The sequence below is a fragment of the Mastomys coucha genome, unplaced genomic scaffold (genome assembly GCF_008632895.1).
Source record: "Mastomys coucha isolate ucsf_1 unplaced genomic scaffold, UCSF_Mcou_1 pScaffold18, whole genome shotgun sequence".
In the NCBI taxonomy this organism is placed as follows: domain Eukaryota; kingdom Metazoa; phylum Chordata; class Mammalia; order Rodentia; family Muridae; genus Mastomys; species Mastomys coucha.
Window position 1 is genome coordinate 54,903,248 of NW_022196900.1, and position 16,500 is coordinate 54,919,747.

Below are 16,500 nucleotides of genomic sequence, written 5' to 3' on the forward strand. Positions count from 1 at the left end.
AGTGGTGAGGATGGATGACACATAGCTTACTGGAAAGGTCAGTATCAACCAGTCTGTCAACTTCTCAAAGGCAGGGGCCATATATCTTTTAGATTTACAGTGTCATCTCTACCACAAAGGGTCGACCATAGGATAAGGTGAGAGAATTCCTGAAAAGCACCAGGTATAAAGAGTTCAAGGAATTGTAGCCCACAGCAACCCTGGTGCTCAGCCGAGGGCGATTTGACAGGAAATATCCATCACATAGTGTAGGATGGCTAGGGCAGCTGGCGCCCAGAGGGGATTGCTTAGATTGAGCAGTCTCGGTTGCCTCGGCGTCTTTAAAATACAGGGCAGCGATCTAAAGAGGATTTTGAAATGCAAACCCAAGACTTGCACTACAGTGGGAAGGGGCAGGGCTCACAAGTACTGGCCATTCCCGGTGCCTGTTTCAAAGGACCAATCAGGATGCGCCTTACAAGGATTGCTGGAGGGGCTGGACTAAAGCGGGCGGAGTCACAGCTTGTTTGGACCGCCCTGCTGGGTGCGGTGCGGCTGTGCAAGGTGGCCTGCTGGCCTGCTAGCTAGAATGTGATTTCATATTGGACAAGTAAGTGACCCTCCCAGGGGCTCTTGCAGGCACGCAGACTCTCAGCCAGCTCCCCCCAAAAGCTTCTCTAGCCTGCTAGATGTTTCCCTCCTTCACCTTTGGGTCTCACTACAGCCAGGCCATTGGCTGGCCTTTCAGTTTCGTGTGTATTCTGGGTGAGGTGTCTTGCCCAAGGGAGAGGCCTTTACTGCATCCCAACGACTGCTCTACAAATGTCTGGGGCCTAAGGCCCCGTCTCTCTGAGTAGTGTACAGTTAATTAAATAAAGTGTTTTTCTTTCTCCCAAAAAGAGGATTTTGCAACACCCCCCACCCCCACCCCCCAATTTGGAGACAATTCTCTAAACATTTTAAGTCTTTGAATTCGAGTTTGGCAGTGTAAAGACATTTCAAGGCTGGTGCAGTTTAAGGCTGTAGAAGCCGAGCAGCTGGAGATAGTGTTTGATGCATACTTCAGTTTAAATGGGATAATGCCATCTGTCTTGTTATGGAGCTGCAGGCCAGGAAGGATATAGGGGGAATCTTTCCATTTTAATGAACTTCATGACCACTTCAGGATGGAGATATGCACTGTGGGGGAACGCCTCTGTCGCTTGGCCCTTTCACTGGAGCATTGCTTATATCTTAGCTCGAATTTCCTTCCCTAATTAAAGGACAAACTATGGCCAAGTTTGAGTCTTTGATCAAGTGTGTCGTGTCAATTCAAAAGGTCCCATTGGATTGTGCTTTTAAGGGAGCAAATCCGTAAGAAGAATTAAAGTCTGACTTCGTGGCTGGATTTGTAGATTTGTCTTTTGCTTCATTTTCTTATACTTCTTAAAGGGTTTCTGGTCTTTACTGTGAGCTACGTGAGTGAGTCCTGATGTTTCCCTTCTCTGTTGCTGGCTGGGGGTGCTGCTAGTCTGTCTTCTGGAGCCTCCTGTTAATGCAGCTGTCATGCTTGCTCTTGACTTAAAGGCTTCTGCCCTGGCTGTATGAGTAAGAGCCTCAGAGGACTGCTCCTGACTGTGAAGGAGCTTGGAGGGTGGAAAATAGGGGATGAGGAGGGCCTGTGGATGATTTTTTTTTTTTTTTTGGATTAGGAAGTCAAAGTTTGCATGTGGGAGAAGGGACTAACCCAGTAGGTGGTGCACTGTGTTTTGGGGAAAGGGACCAGGCTCTCATCCAGGCTGTGATGAATTTTGGTGGGCTTTGTCTTCTGGAATTTAGTTCCTTTTCTATAATCTTTATCTAAAACCACAGCCGATTATTAGCCTTTTAAAAGACAACAACAAAAACAAAAACCAGGTTGGGGCAATGCCCTCTCTTTAAACTCCCAGCCAGGAAGGGAGTCTGAAATAGTTGTTTGTCTGGACTCTGCTGTAGAGATCATTTAACTGAGATGATCGCAGGAAGAGAGGTGTTCTCAGCTGGGGTAGTTAGTAGCGGTCCTATTTAGGAGTGAATGACATACCATTAACTCTATAGTTTAGATTCCATTTGCTGAGATTTTAAGCATGCCAGCATCATTGTTGATAATGGGTTTTGATTTGTAATTTTCCTTTCTTGTATTTTCTGAGTTATGTTTTCTGACTAATTTTAGCCTTAAAGAATTAGTTAGGGAGTATTTTTACACACACACACCACACACACACACTCACACACTCACTCACACACACACACACACACACACACACACACACACACACACATTTTCTCTCTAATCTCTCTAATGGTTAGTAGAACTCACTAGCAAAGTCACCTGGGCCTGAAGCTATATACAAGAAATGCCAAGGACAAAGACATTTGATCTAAAAGCCTCCTTACATAATAAGTGAGTCTCTCGCTCAAGTAGGCTTCAGTTTCATCTCAGACACAAACATCTTGAACTTTAGGAAGAGCCATATGCTCCTTTTTGGTCCGGAAGACCTTACTTAGAGCCAGCTAAAGTGGTCTTGCAGCACAGTTTTCCAGACATGCTTATCTTGGAGAAGTCCTACTCCCAGTATGACCACTGGGGCCTAGAAAGAGCTTTGCTTTATATATATATATATATATCATTATATATATATATATATATATATGATCGATTTAGATATTTTTGTTTTGTTATGTTTTTTGTGGTGCTATACAAATTTTACGATTGTCTTTTTTATTTCTCTGGAAAATCTCATTGGCATCTTGGTAAAGGATTGCATTGAAGCTGCACATTGTTCTGGGGGTAGGATGGACATTTTAGCAGTACTACTTCACCCAGCACGTGAACTTGGCATGACTTTCCATTTCTTTCTTTCTTTTTGTTTGGTTGGTTTTTTTAAATTGAAAATTAAAAAACTTTTGTTCAGTACCGAACATCCTGGCCACAGTTTCAACCTCCCCCTACTTCTCCCGGATTCCTCCCACCTCCGCTCTGCTCCACTGTTCTTGCACCAGCCTCATTGTTTAGGAATCTCCACAGGACCCTTTAGCCAACAACTCAACCCAATGCAGCCCAGCTGCTCCCTGGAAGACTTACTTGGTTAGTAAAGGTAGCATATTCATGCTCCACACCCTCTATTACTGCAGGCTCACCTCCAGGGATTCCTGGATGTTTTCACTGCTTTAGGTTTCCTCCCACCAGGTGTCCCCCAAGTCCAGACTTCTCTCCCTGTACTCTCTCCCTCCATCCTTTTTACCCTCCACCTCCTGCACTTGATCCCCCCTGCTCCTGACCCCACCCATCCCAAGGCATCACTTACCCTCCTGGATCCAGCTCGATCTTCACCTAACCTCTCTGGGTCTGTGGAATTTAGTTTGATTCTCATTTACTTAACAGCGAATCTCCACTTATAAATGAATACATATTATATTTGGCTTTCTGGGTCTAGGTTACTGTACTCAGAATGATTTTTTTCCAGTTGTAGTCATTTGCCTGTAAATTTCTTGATGTCATTAAAAAAAAAAAACAAAAAAACAGCTGAGTAATACTCCATTGTGTAAATGTATCACATTTTCTTTATCCATTGTTTAGTTGAGGGACATCTAGGTTGTTTTTAGTTTCTGGCTATTATGAATAAAGCTGTGCTGAACATAACTGACAAGTGTCCTTGTAGTAGGATGGAGTGTCCTTTGTGTATATGCCCAGGAGTGGTAGAGCTTCATCAAAGGCTTTTAGTTCTCAAGACGAAGATCTTCCACATCTTTAGTTAAAATTTTCCTAACTTTAGTTTATCATTTTAAAAATGCTGTTGTATTTGAGATTATTTTCTTTTGCTTTCTTTCTTTCCTTCTTTCTTTCTTTCTTTCTTTCTTTCTTTCTTTCTTTCTCTTTCTTTTTAGTGAATAGAAACACAGACAATCTTTGTAGGCTGATTTTGCATATTCAAGCAGCTTATTGTATTTATTAGTTATAGCTGTGTGTGTGTGTGTGTGTGTGTATGTGTGTGTGTGTGTAAGATAATATCTTAGGGGCTGGGAGATGGCTTGATTGATAAAGTGATAACACATAAGCATGCAGACCTGGGTTCAGATCCCAGCACCCATGGAAAGCCAGGCACTGTGGCTTGAGCCTGAGATTCTAGCACTGTGGAAGTAGAGATGGGAAGATCTCTGGGGCTTGCTGGTCAGGTAGTCTAGATAGTCTAACTGGTGTGTTCCAGGTTCAGCAAGAGACCCTGTTTCAAAAAATAAAGTGGAGCGTGATCGGGCGAATAAGACACCACCTGTACTGCAACCTTGGACTTTCTTACAGACACACATGTGTTTGTCTATCCTCACTCATGTGTACACACATGAACATGTTTGCATTCACCATGCATGTAAACACAATTAAGAAACAAAGGTTATGTCTGCTAATAAATCATTTTCTTCTCATCCCAATTTTGATGCCTTTTTATTATTTTTTTCTTAAACTTGCAGATTATGTAGAATAGAAATGGCATGTGGTCACAAAGGGATAGTATCAACTCTTCTTAGATATTGATAGAACCCATTAGTTAACTCATCAGATCCTGGACTATCTTTGATCAAAGATTTAAAAAAAGTTATTGTTGGAGAATTTCATACATACTAGATGTTTAAATACTGAGTCTCTCTTCACTCAGTATGACTCTGATTAGCTTTTCTTTTTTTTTTTTAAGTATGGAATAGAGTTTATTTAGGGCATGGGGAGGGAGTTGAGGGCGTAGTAGAGACAGAGGGAGGGAGGGAGAGAGAGGGAGAGGAGGGGCTGGCCATGAACACATGGAGAGAGAGAGAGGAGGGGAATGGGGAGAGAGGGGAAGAGGGTAGAGGGCAAGAACAAGAGGGGAAGACAAGAGAGCAAGAGCTGATTAGCTTTTTTGTTTCTCCATGACTCACTGTTGGTAGATTGAAATACCTCTATAAAGTCTGTCATTTCTTCTTGCCTGTCTAAAATGTGGGCATATATTTTTTTATACTACTTTCTTATGATCTTATTTTATTTGGAGGGTATTAGAAGTAATGTCTTCTCTTTCATTTTTGATTTTGTCTTTTCTTTTGTTCCTCAGTATAAATACAGGCTTAGTTTTGTTATCTTTTCAAAATACCACTTCATCCTATTGATCTTATTTACTATCTCTCTCATCTCTGTACATTTCTACTATGGCATTGTTTGTTTTGCTACCTTTGAGATACAAACATGTTATTGAAGAATTTTTTATTTATATGGGCATTTATCAGTGCAGTCTCCTCTTTTAGAACTATTTTTGCTGTCTCCTGTAAACTCTTGTGCATTGTATTTCTGCACTGATCTCAAAATAGTTCTTAATTTCCCTTCTGGTTTCAATTTTTAAGTTATTTTGTTCAAGAATGTGTGTTTTTTATTTTTAAGTTTTTTCTTGTTACTGATTTCTAGCTTCATATCATTATGGTTTAAAAGATATTTTTGATTTGAGAATTCATTTATATCTGGAGTAATTATTTCTAGGTATAAACTTTTGTTATTTTATTGTTTGCAATTCCTTTGTTTCCTTATCCTCTCCTGCTGTCTTTTGTGTTTTGAGGAATTTTTTTAATATAATGATGATGGGCTCCTTTCTTGTCCTCTGTTGTGTGTGCACTATAGAGCTTGCCTGTCCATTATCACAGGCTTTCTATAAAACATCATTATGAGCAAATTTTCATTCAACCTTCAATCACATATGAAAACTTTATGTATACCTCCTTATTTATGTTATGATTTACTTATTTCATACCGTGTGTTCATTAATAAATTATTGTAGTTGTTATTCTTAATACTTTTTATCTTCTAAAAACAATTAGACTGACGTTAAAAATAGTTTACTTGCCTTTGTCACAGTCTTCTAGTATTCTGAATTTGACTATATATTTGCCTTACTGGTAAGCTTTTACCGTGACTTCTTTTCATGTCTTCCTTATGAAGGGATCCACTGATCGCTTCAGTCCTACCTGAAGATCCTGCTTAGGTCTCCTTCCGGCAGATCAAGCAATGGGCGATATAGGTCTGGGGTCACTTTTCTTATTTACCTCTTGTTCATTAGTAAATGATAGCTTTGCTGTATTTGTTTTTCTTAAACAGGGAAATAAGAAGCAGTGTACTGAGCATTCATTCTGTTCTCTTCCCATCTGTAAAGTTGTGCTGAGAAATACATTAGTATTCTAATGAAGGCTTCTACATATGTAAATCTCTCTATTCTGTTGTTGCTTTCAAAAAAAATTATTTTGACAGTATAATGATGTATCTTAGTAGTCCTCTCTGGATTGGACACGTTTGAACTCTTTATAGACCTTTAAGACTCACGGACCTGAAAATCCACATTTCTCACAGGATTTCAGAAGTTTCAGCTATTGTTTTTATAGAGTAGCATTCTTGCCCATTTTCGTCTCCTTTGGGAACTCCAATAAACTATTATATCATTTTAGTTGTCAACCTGACATGGTCAAGAATCACCTGGGAGACAGCTGTCAGTGGCCCAACCCTGACAGGCTTGGATCAACCCTACCACAGGTTGGTCTGTGGGCATGCCTGAGAGATTTTTCTTAGTTGGGTTAATTGAGGTGAAAACTCCCCCCTGAATTTGGGCAGCAACCATTTCTAGGGCTGGTCCCTGAGTGGTTTAAAAGTGGGAAAAAAAGTAGGTTGGGTAGAAACGTGACATGTGTCTGAGTTCATTTCCTTCTGTTCTTTGCTGTGAAGTGATTGACTGTTTCTCATTCTGCTGCCTTGACGGTCCTGTAACAATGGGCTGTATCCTGGAATGAGAACTGAATCGAACCCCTTCTTCCATAAGTTGCTTTTCACCACGGTGCTTTATCATGGCAGCAGAAGTGGAGCTAGAGCCATCCCAGTGTTCCTCATTTTGTCTTCACTCCCCTTTCTTTCTGATGGTAACCACAGATGGGCCGACTAGCGTTGTTACAGGTGCTTCATCCAGTGCTGCCAGAATGCTGTTGATGCCTCTCACATGTGTATTGTCTTCTTCAGCTCCAGAATTTGCTTTCTTAGACATTGGTTTCTCTGTTGTGCATTGCTTTTTCTGATTTGTTTTCTCTTGTTTTCCAGGAAGGTCACGGAATGCCCTTCAAACAATTATTTAATTTCTTCAAATTCATTGTCAAGCTATTTCTTGTGTCTTAATTCCTTAGTCATAGTCATAGTTGATGGGCATTAGTGTTTTCCTTTGGTGCTGTGGTATTTCCTTGGAGTGCATGCATGTGTGTGCTGGTGTGTGTGTGTGTGTGTGTGTGTGTGCTGGTGTGTGTGCGCTCTTGGACTGGAGCTGCTTCTCAGAGTGCCTCCTTGTGGTCCTCTTTAATCAAGCAAGCAGTCATCTTATTTTGGCTTTACTTATTAGTGTTAAGAAAAGAAAATCATCCTTGATCAACTGACCTGGGGATTTTGAGACACTGGTGTTTTCTCTGGTTGTTAGCATCATCTCTGGACCAGAGGGAGAAGTTGGCAGCAGCTTGTGAATGGTACTCCTGATAACCTGTAGCTACTGTGATATACACAGTAGCTTTTCTAGCTTGATTAGTATGGATCCTTCATTCGGGTCCTTTCCCCCACTCTCTCAGCTGACTAATCCTCAGAAGTAAGTCTTCAGGTGGTAAGAAAGAGGGTATGCCTTGGGTGCTATCTTGCACAGCTGGAACAGCTGGCTTCTCACTGATGGCATTGCTCTCACCTCCCCCCTACCCCCACCCCAGGGAAGAAGAGTCATGCACCATAGGGCTTTTTTTTTTTTTTTTTTTTGGCACCGCATGTGCTGCTGCTTTGAAGATCTGGGAAGCCTCCTTCTTAGTCTTTTTAATGCACTTTCCCTCACATTCTCCCAGCGGTCCCCTCATTCATGTCTACTTGTCACAGCCAGTGTGCTCTGGTGAGGTGACAGGAAGCTACTTTGTTATTGTGTTCACTTGATACTAGTCCACTCTGTCTCTTCTTGAGTGAGGCTCGATAGTTTGTGTGCCTCAAGGGATTTACACAAAGTGACTAATTTGTCAAATTTATTAACATGCTACTGTGCAAAACATTTCCCAGCTGTTATTTTAATAGCTATAGAACCCACTCTAATTTCATCTCTCTAATTCTCAGTATTGGCAGTGTGTACATTTTCTCTTTATTTTCATGATCATTTTGGGTTGAGTTATATTAATTTTTTTTGTTCTTCTCAAAGTGCTAGCTTTTAGTCAAATTTATTTTATCCATACGTTTTCTATCTTAGAAGTGATTATTTCTGCTGTACAGCTCGTTATTTCTTTTCTTCAGCATATATGAGTTCATTCCCTTCTAGTTTTCTCAGGGGAGATGCTGAGTGTATTTTCTTGAAACTTCTCTCATATTGACGTTTGATACAGTTAATTTCCAGGCCTGGCATTACTAATATCCTAAAACTTACACACTATATTTTTTATCTGTGTTGAGTTAAGCACATTAAAATTGCATAGTTGTATTCAAGAAGTATGTTAATTAGTTTCCATATATTTGAGGTTTGTTCTATAGCTTTTGATCACTGATCTAGCTCTGGCTGTCCTGGAACTCACTCTGTAGACCAGGCTGGCCTCGAACTCAGAAATCTGCCTGCTTCTGCCTCCCAAGTGCTGGGATTAAAGGAGTGCGCCACCACCGCCCGGCTAATCTTCTGGATTTTTTAGAGTTATTTTGTGAGAGTTTTTTTAACCAACACAGACTATACTCTGATTAGACGACTCATGTTATACTGGTTGGGTAGAGTAACTGTGTAATATTGGAAGTATCAATTGATCATGGTGGTTGATGGATTCCCATCATATATCACACCCATTCTCAGCTGTCTACTGTTTCTGTCCCTGTCAGTCACTAAGAACATAATCGTTTACATGGATTTCTCTTTACTGTTCCATAGTAGTTTGCTTTATACATTCTGATACTTTGTGATTAGGTATGTGAACTGAGCTGTATGATTTGATATATCTTTCTTTACCGTAGCTAAGCTATCAGTACAAATTGGTTCTCTTGGTGAATCACCCCGTGCTATTTCACAGTTTCTGCCAACAGTTCTAGTAGAGAGATCTACTTAGTCATTGTTTAGGCCATATATATTTTTAAACCTGCTTAATTGGATATTGATGGAGATACTTTGTTCCTTTTCATCGCTGTGATATGACATATCATGTTCCACTTCTGGCTTTTCACATTATGTTTCAACTGATCTTCTTGTAGGCAGCATTTAATTAAATGAAATAAATCAGCAGTGGATAATCTGTCTTTTAATTGGGGTGTTATTTCTTTTGATATAATTATTCATTTATTTTTTTTAATGTTTGATGTATCTTTCTTTACTGTAGCAAAGCATTATTAGGGTTGCTATCTAAATGGCTAATGCCAATTGACAGTTACAACTGATGTTAAATGTCAGCAGTGTCACAAAAACAAGTTTGTATTTCTCTGGTAAAAATACACATTATTTCAATTTTAGCCTCTCCAAGTCCTGCCTATATTGTCATAAAAATATCTTACAATACCTCAAGAATTCATTTATGCCCTGCACATCAGAGGTAATAGTAATTATATTCAGCAGTTCATAGATGTTTTTCAAAAATGTAAGAGAGATAATTCTTACTTTATTTATGAAGGCACTGACATCAGGAACTTTAATAATAACTGAATTTATTTTTTTAAGTTTTATTGCATTATGATGAGAAAAGTTACATGATTTCAATTTATCTGAATTTGTTAACATTTAAAAACATATTTTAAGTAAATAGAATTAAATCACATTCTTGTTTCCCTTCAATACTTACAATATCTTTTTTGTGATATTCTCTAAAATATATAAAATATAATAATAAAAATGAGTATTATAAAAGTTGTTTGATATAAAACAACAATGAATTCAGCAGTCTTATGTAGATGCTTGTCTACAGCAATACTGAAAATACATTTGTTTTTCTCAATATAAATTTTAAATAACTCCAAACATATTAACTGTATATTTCAAAATAATACATCACTAGTAGTATTTTCTTAAATAAACATAAATATATAAAGTCTAAAAGTTTGTTTGTTTGTTTTGTATTTAGTAGAGCTTAAAATCTTGACTCTTACTGTGGTACAAGACCAAAATAAGAATAATTTTTAGACATTAGATTTCATTGTAATAAGGCTGTACTTCAGTGACCCTCACATCACGAAAAGATTTTACCTCCATTGTAGCTAAGCTGAGAGTTGACAGTTCTGCTGCACCAAGGAATGAATTGTAGACTCGATTTTTGGATACAGACTTCCTGCTACGGTCAAAGCTATTTGACTTGAGTGAGTGACTATATTCTCAGTCTACAGAGAACAGGTTACATTCATTTAAGAAATGGTGTATGTATTAAGATGGTCTATCCATAAAGTCATTCACCAACTGTTTCAATGAACAATGGTTCTTCTTGGAGAGTGGCACAGACATTAGGTGAGGGTAAGAATCTGGTTCACTGGCTGCAATAATTTGGAAAAGCATTCATCTCAGAGAAAGAGTAACTTATATAGTCCTCTTCTTTAAACTTGACACAAGAGTTGCAAATGTCAAGCAAAGCATTCAGTCTTACTCTTTGTTGTTCTCTTACAAGCCCCTTCCCAATTTAATTGTCTACATTTCTTTTGGGTATATAAATACTTTTTGAAATATGTAAGCTTTTCTGAAAACCATAATATAGTATAAAAACATGAAATAAACAATACTACTAATAGAGAGGCTGAGATAGGAGAAGCAAGATTTCAAGACCATTATGTTGTACACAGCAAGACACTGTCATGTACAAATAAGCTGAAAGTGTTATGGATTGTATGATATTGGACCTATTTCTCCAATTACCAAATTAGAGAGACCATTGGATGACAGTCAACAAATTTCTAATTCCTCATATTTTTGGATTTCAGTTGGTTAGGATATGTTGGTAATATTAATTTTCATATTAAGATATTAAGAAAAAGTAATTAGGTGTGTGGGTTTGTTGAAAGATTACTTTCTTTATTCTTCTAGGGTGTAGTTTTGCTCCTTATGTTGATGTTTTTCATCTATTATCCTTTGTAGGGCTGGATTTGTGGAAAGATACTGTGTGAACTTTGTTTTGTCATGGAATATCTTGTTTTCTCCATCTAAAGTAATTGAGAGTTTTGCTGGGTATAGTAGCCTGGGCTGGCATTGTGTTGTTGTAGGATCTGTATGACATCTGCCCAGAATCTTCTAGCTTTCATAGTCTCTGGTGAGAAGTCTGGTGTAATTCTGATAGGCCTGCCTTTATATGTTACTTGACCTTTTTTCCCTTACTGCTTTTAAAATTCTTTCTTTGCTTAGTGCATTTGTTGTTTTTATTATTATGTGATGGGAGGAATTTCTTTTCTGGCCCAGTCTATTTCTGTAGGAGTTCTGTAGGCTTCTTGTATGTTCATGGGCATCTCTTTCTTTAGGTTAGGGTAGTTTTCTTCTATAATTTTGTTGAAGATATTTACTGGCCCATGACATTGGGAGTCTTCACTCTTTTCTATACCTATTATCCTTAGGTTTGGTCTTCTCATTGTGTCCTGGATTTCCTGGATGATCTGGGTTAGGAGCTTTTTGCTTTTTGCATTTTCTTTGACTGTTGTGTCAATATTTTCTAAGGTGTCTTCTGCCCCTGAGATTCTTTTATCTCTGGTATTCTGTTGGTTATGACTCCTGATTTCTATGACTCCTGATTTCTTTCCTAGGTTTTGTATCTCCAGGGTTGTCTCTCTTTCTGATTTCTTTATTGTTTCTATTTCCATTTTTAGATTCTGGATGGTTTTGCTCATTTCCTTCACCTGTTTGATTGTGTTTTCCTGTAATTCTTTAAGGATTTTTGTGTTTCCTCTTGAAGGGTTTCTAGCTGTTTACCTGTGTTCTCCTGTATTTCTTTGAGGGTGCTATTTATGTCTTTCTTAAAGTCCTGTATCATCATCATCATCACGAGAAGTGATTTTATATCTGAATCTTACTTTTCTGGTGTGATGGTGTGTCCAGGACTTGCTATGGTGGGAGTATTGGGTTCTGATGATTCCAAGGAACTTTGGTTTGTGTTGCTTATATTCTTATGCTTGCATCATCTGGTTATCTCTAGTGCTATCTGCCCTTGCTAAATCTGACTGGAGCCTGTCCTTCCTGTGATTCTGGTTGTGTCAGAACTCTTCAGAGTCAAGCTGTCCCAGTGATCCTTTGATTCTGAGATCACCTGGGAGTGGAGTGTCCTCTGGGTATTTTGGGACTGGCTGCAGAGCCGGTGCCCAAGGTCTGCTCAGGGTACCAGCCCAGACAGACCAGAAGGAACCAGAGTCACTGGGCTGGTGGAGTTCCTGTATGCCTGGTCCTTCTGGTCTCAGTTACTCTGGGTGTTAGGACAGATGTTGTGTCCTCCTCACCTCTGATCCTGGGAGTGTTTGAGCGCCTGGGAGTGGAGCTTCCTCTGGGTGTTTTGGGACTGGCGGTGGAGTTTGTGTCCAAGGTCTGCTCAGGGCACCAGCCGGAGGGAATTTCTAATAAGTATCTTTAGTTTATCATAATTAGTAGCATATGATTTCATATTCAAGAAATATGTAGCAGTGTGTTCTCTATTCTTAGCCTTCATGTTTCTGTTTTTGTGTATTTTACTTTTGTGTATCTTTAAACTCTACAATAGATGATTTCAACTAAAGTTAAAGCAGTTCACTGTCTTTTGAGATATTTAGATCCTTTTAAGACAGTCTTTATGTCTATCTATGGGGTTACTCTGTAGTCCTCATTCTGTTTTATAGCTGTAGTTTTCTATGCACTATATTTTCCCCACTTATTCTTGTGCTTTTGCTGGTGAGGAGGTTTTAGGTTTTGTTTGCCTGGACAATTCTTTATTTGACCTCATTTTTGAAAGATATTTTAAAATTGTGAATATTATAAAGTTTTGTTTGTTTACTTATTTGTTTTTTATACTTCAAAGATCTTGCTCCCACTTCATTTTTTTTCTGAGACGTTGGTTTCATTCTTTATGTATAACATCTCCCTTTTTTCCTACCATCAAGATTTTATCTTTTTCAAAAATTTACAACCATTTAATTTTGGTATTTCTTGATGTAGTTTTCTCTCTTTCTTGAAAATATTCTTTGTGTTTTGTATTTGTTAAGGTATTTGGATTTGCAGATTTATAGTTTTCATCACAGCTGGAGAGTTTTTCATCATCCCATCTCTTAATATTTCTTCTGGCTCTCTTTTTTCATGCCTCCTTTAAGAACTCCCATTTTGTATGTCATTTGACCTCCTAACGTTATTCTCTGTTTCCACTTTAAATATCTTTCTGTTGTGGCTAGAGAGATGGCACAAGTTTTAAGAGTACTCAGCTATTCTTCCACAGGACGGAAGTTCAGTTCCCAGCACTGATGTTGGGCAGCTCACAATTGGCTATGATTCCTGCTTCAGCAAGCTGCCTTCCTGAGACACCCTCACTCATGTGCACATGCTCCTCATAATTAAAAACAATACAAATAAATATTACAAATATTTCTGTTACATTTTGGATGATTTCTGATCTTGAAGTTCACAAGTATTTTTCCTTGAATTCTATAGTCTTCCTGAAGTTCACAAGTATTTTTCCTTGGATTCTATAATCTTCCTGAAGTTCACAAGTATTTTTCCTTGGATTTTATAATCTTACTGAAACAGTTTTTCACAACAGACATTAGTTTACGATTCCAGCAACTTAGAATATTCTTTGCATTTCTCACATCTGAACTTTAAAGTTGTTTTTCCTCTAGATTTTTGGATATATAAAATACAACTATAGCAGCTTGTATTTTGCTCTGATTACTGGTTATTTGTGCCAATACTAACTGGCTGTCCATTTTACCGATCTCTGTTTTCATTTTGGCTTGTTTGCTCACGTTTCTTTATATGAGTGGTAGTTTGTCTGTATGTGTTGGTAAGGGTGGTGGTACATGCATGGGTGTACATGTGTGTATGTGGATAAATATGCCTACGAGTGTTTGTGTGAAGGGCAGAGAACATAATATTCTGTAACTCTGCTTTATTGAACTTGAAGTTCAATGACCAGTAAGCTCCCAGGATCTGTCTGTTTTTACTACAATTCTGGAGCTTAGGAAAGAAAGAAAGAAGGAAAGAAAGAAAGAAAGGAAGGAAGAAAGAAAGAGAGAGAGAAAGAAGAAAGAAAGAGACAGGGAGAAAGAAAGAAGGAGAGAAGAAAGAAAGAAGGAAGGAAGGAAAGAACGAACCTAGGTTGCTGGCCATTCAAACTCATGTCCTTAGACATATGCTGCAAGCCCTCCTACCTGCTAAGCCATCCTCCTAGCTCTGTGCATGGTAATTTCTTTTTATATAACAACCATTATGTATTTATACTGTGGGCGCTCTTTTTTTCCCTCCTTGTACTTTTTGTAAATACACTTGAGATTTGTTCAGGGGCATGCATGAGTTACTTGGAAACAATTTTGACCCGTTGGAGTCTTGTTTTATGCCTTGTCAGTTGGAGCCACAACACTATTCTGTATTCTGTGTTTTGCCTAGCACTCTGTGAGCTATGATTTTACTTGGTTGATATGAAGGTATAGATTATAGCGCTCTGGGACCCCCTGAATTTTTACTGTAGTGCTTCCTGGTGCTTCTGCCTCTCTGTCTTCGATCTGCTGTGCTATGCTTTGAGTCTTCCTGCTGCAGCTCGCTCCTCTTTTGTTCCTCATCCCCACATGTGTGACTATGTGTGACACAGTTTGCACATAGTCCCCAGGCATTCAGCTGGAGGAATTGAAGGAATTATCTTTTTTTCTTACTAATTTTTCTCTAATAATGATTGTTGCCAGATTTCCAACTGTCTGAGACTATTTATTTATTTATTTATTTATTTATTTTCTTTTTAGATCACTATAAGGGTGGAGGATATGGTCCTTACTACTTTGGCTAGAAATAGAAATTATCAACTACAAGTTTTGAATAAAATATATAGAAGGGACTATTTGAGAGTAAAGAAGGGATTTTTGAGGTATCACATCATCACGAATACCAGAGAACTTTTTCCCCATATAAAGCCAGGGGGGTCATGGGCAAAGAAGTGTATTAGAAGGAAATATAAGATGCCCCAAAATGGAGTTGTTCTTAGAAAAGGATCTATGCAAAAGAGAGGTTAGACTGGAGGTATGAACAATACAACTATCCTGAGATGGAGTTCTCATCCTCTGTGATCAGAAGAGTAAGTAGTTTGTTTAGGGGAAGAAATGGGCTTGCTGTATGAAGGAAAATTATATTCTTACCCAGACAAAACATACTTTTCTCCAGGAGTGTGTTTCAAAATTGTCATTAGCAAGGATAATTCAATGAGCTGGAGTTCGGGGGGTATGGGTAGGGATGGGGGTGAGGGTGGGTCCTTATACAGTGCTGTTTGTAGGGACTGCGTTCAGGGACGACTGAAGAAGGAGTGAATAATTAGGGTGAGATTTTTGCTAGTCCTTGGCTATCTAGACTTGTGGCTGAGCTGTTCTAACGTCCTTTGCACACAAGGCCAAATGCTTAGTCACTTGGGTTCTGCTAACTGACTGTGGCGGGGAGGGGTGTGAAGGTCAAAAAGTAGGAAAAAAATTCTATAAAATCAAGAATGATTTAGATAGATCAGACTCAATTAGCTTACCAAAATCTGAGCTAGTGGAATTATGTGGCAACTTTGCTGTTAGAGCAAGTCTAATTTAGGATTTTAAAAAGTTGCCTGTGACAAGGGTGGAAAGCACAGATGACTGAAACCCTCTGAGACCTGTGAAGGCCTCACATCTCAGAAGCATTGTTCTCTGCCCTGCTGTTGTGGGCACTCCAGCCCTGTGGGCAAGATTAGTATGGCTTTTGGCTAAGGGTAAAGTTTATAGTACCCTTGGTTGCCACAGAGAATATTCAGGAATGTTTTAACTGAAGATAGAGGCAATTTCAAAAATAAATAGGAAAAACTTAGATGCATATGAATGTAATTACTGAAAAATGCAGGAAACATTACTTTCTGGTGAGCTCCCACGGGAAGAGCATGGGACCTGAGGAAGCAATATTTAAATGAATCCTTAGGATTGTTCTGAATAATAATGTTCCAGGTATGCACGACCGTGCATGCTTAGGCCTCTGTTCTTTAAAAAAGAAAATGCAAAAGGGGACATAGTGTATAATCTAAGAGCTTGTTTACTTTTTTAAATTTTGTTCTTTTAAGCAGAGTCTCATACTGTAGCTCAGGTTAGCTTAGAACTCACTTCATAAGTACAGAGTAGCCTTGAACTCACACTGGTCCTCCTGCTTCAGCCTGTTAACTCAGCAGCTTGGCTGGATTTGCTTTTAAGTTAGTAATCCATGATGAGCATGTTTCTGTAGCTGTTTTTTTATTCTTATTGACAACTACTAATATAGTCTTCTTATAAACTCCCTTTCAATAAACATGTGCTAATTTCTCTCTCTCTCTCTCTTTCTCTCTCTCTCTCTCTCT

The 16,500-nt window shown here is 38.6% G+C and overlaps 1 protein-coding gene across 5 annotated transcripts in view; it reads left to right on the forward strand.

Annotated features, from left to right (window-relative positions):
• The first annotated feature begins 494 nt into the window (after window positions 1-494).
• Fggy (FGGY carbohydrate kinase domain containing) overlaps window positions 495-16,500 on the forward strand; it is a 373,036-nt gene continuing 357,030 nt past the window's right edge. For 3 of the 5 annotated variants that reach the window (XM_031377870.1, XM_031377872.1, XM_031377873.1), the window contains exon 1: window positions 501-589. The gene's annotated coding sequence lies outside the window, so the exon portion shown is untranslated. Of the gene's footprint in view, window positions 590-16,500 lie in introns of all 5 variants that reach the window. The other 2 variants (XM_031377871.1, XM_031377874.1) reach the window with 2 other exon arrangements.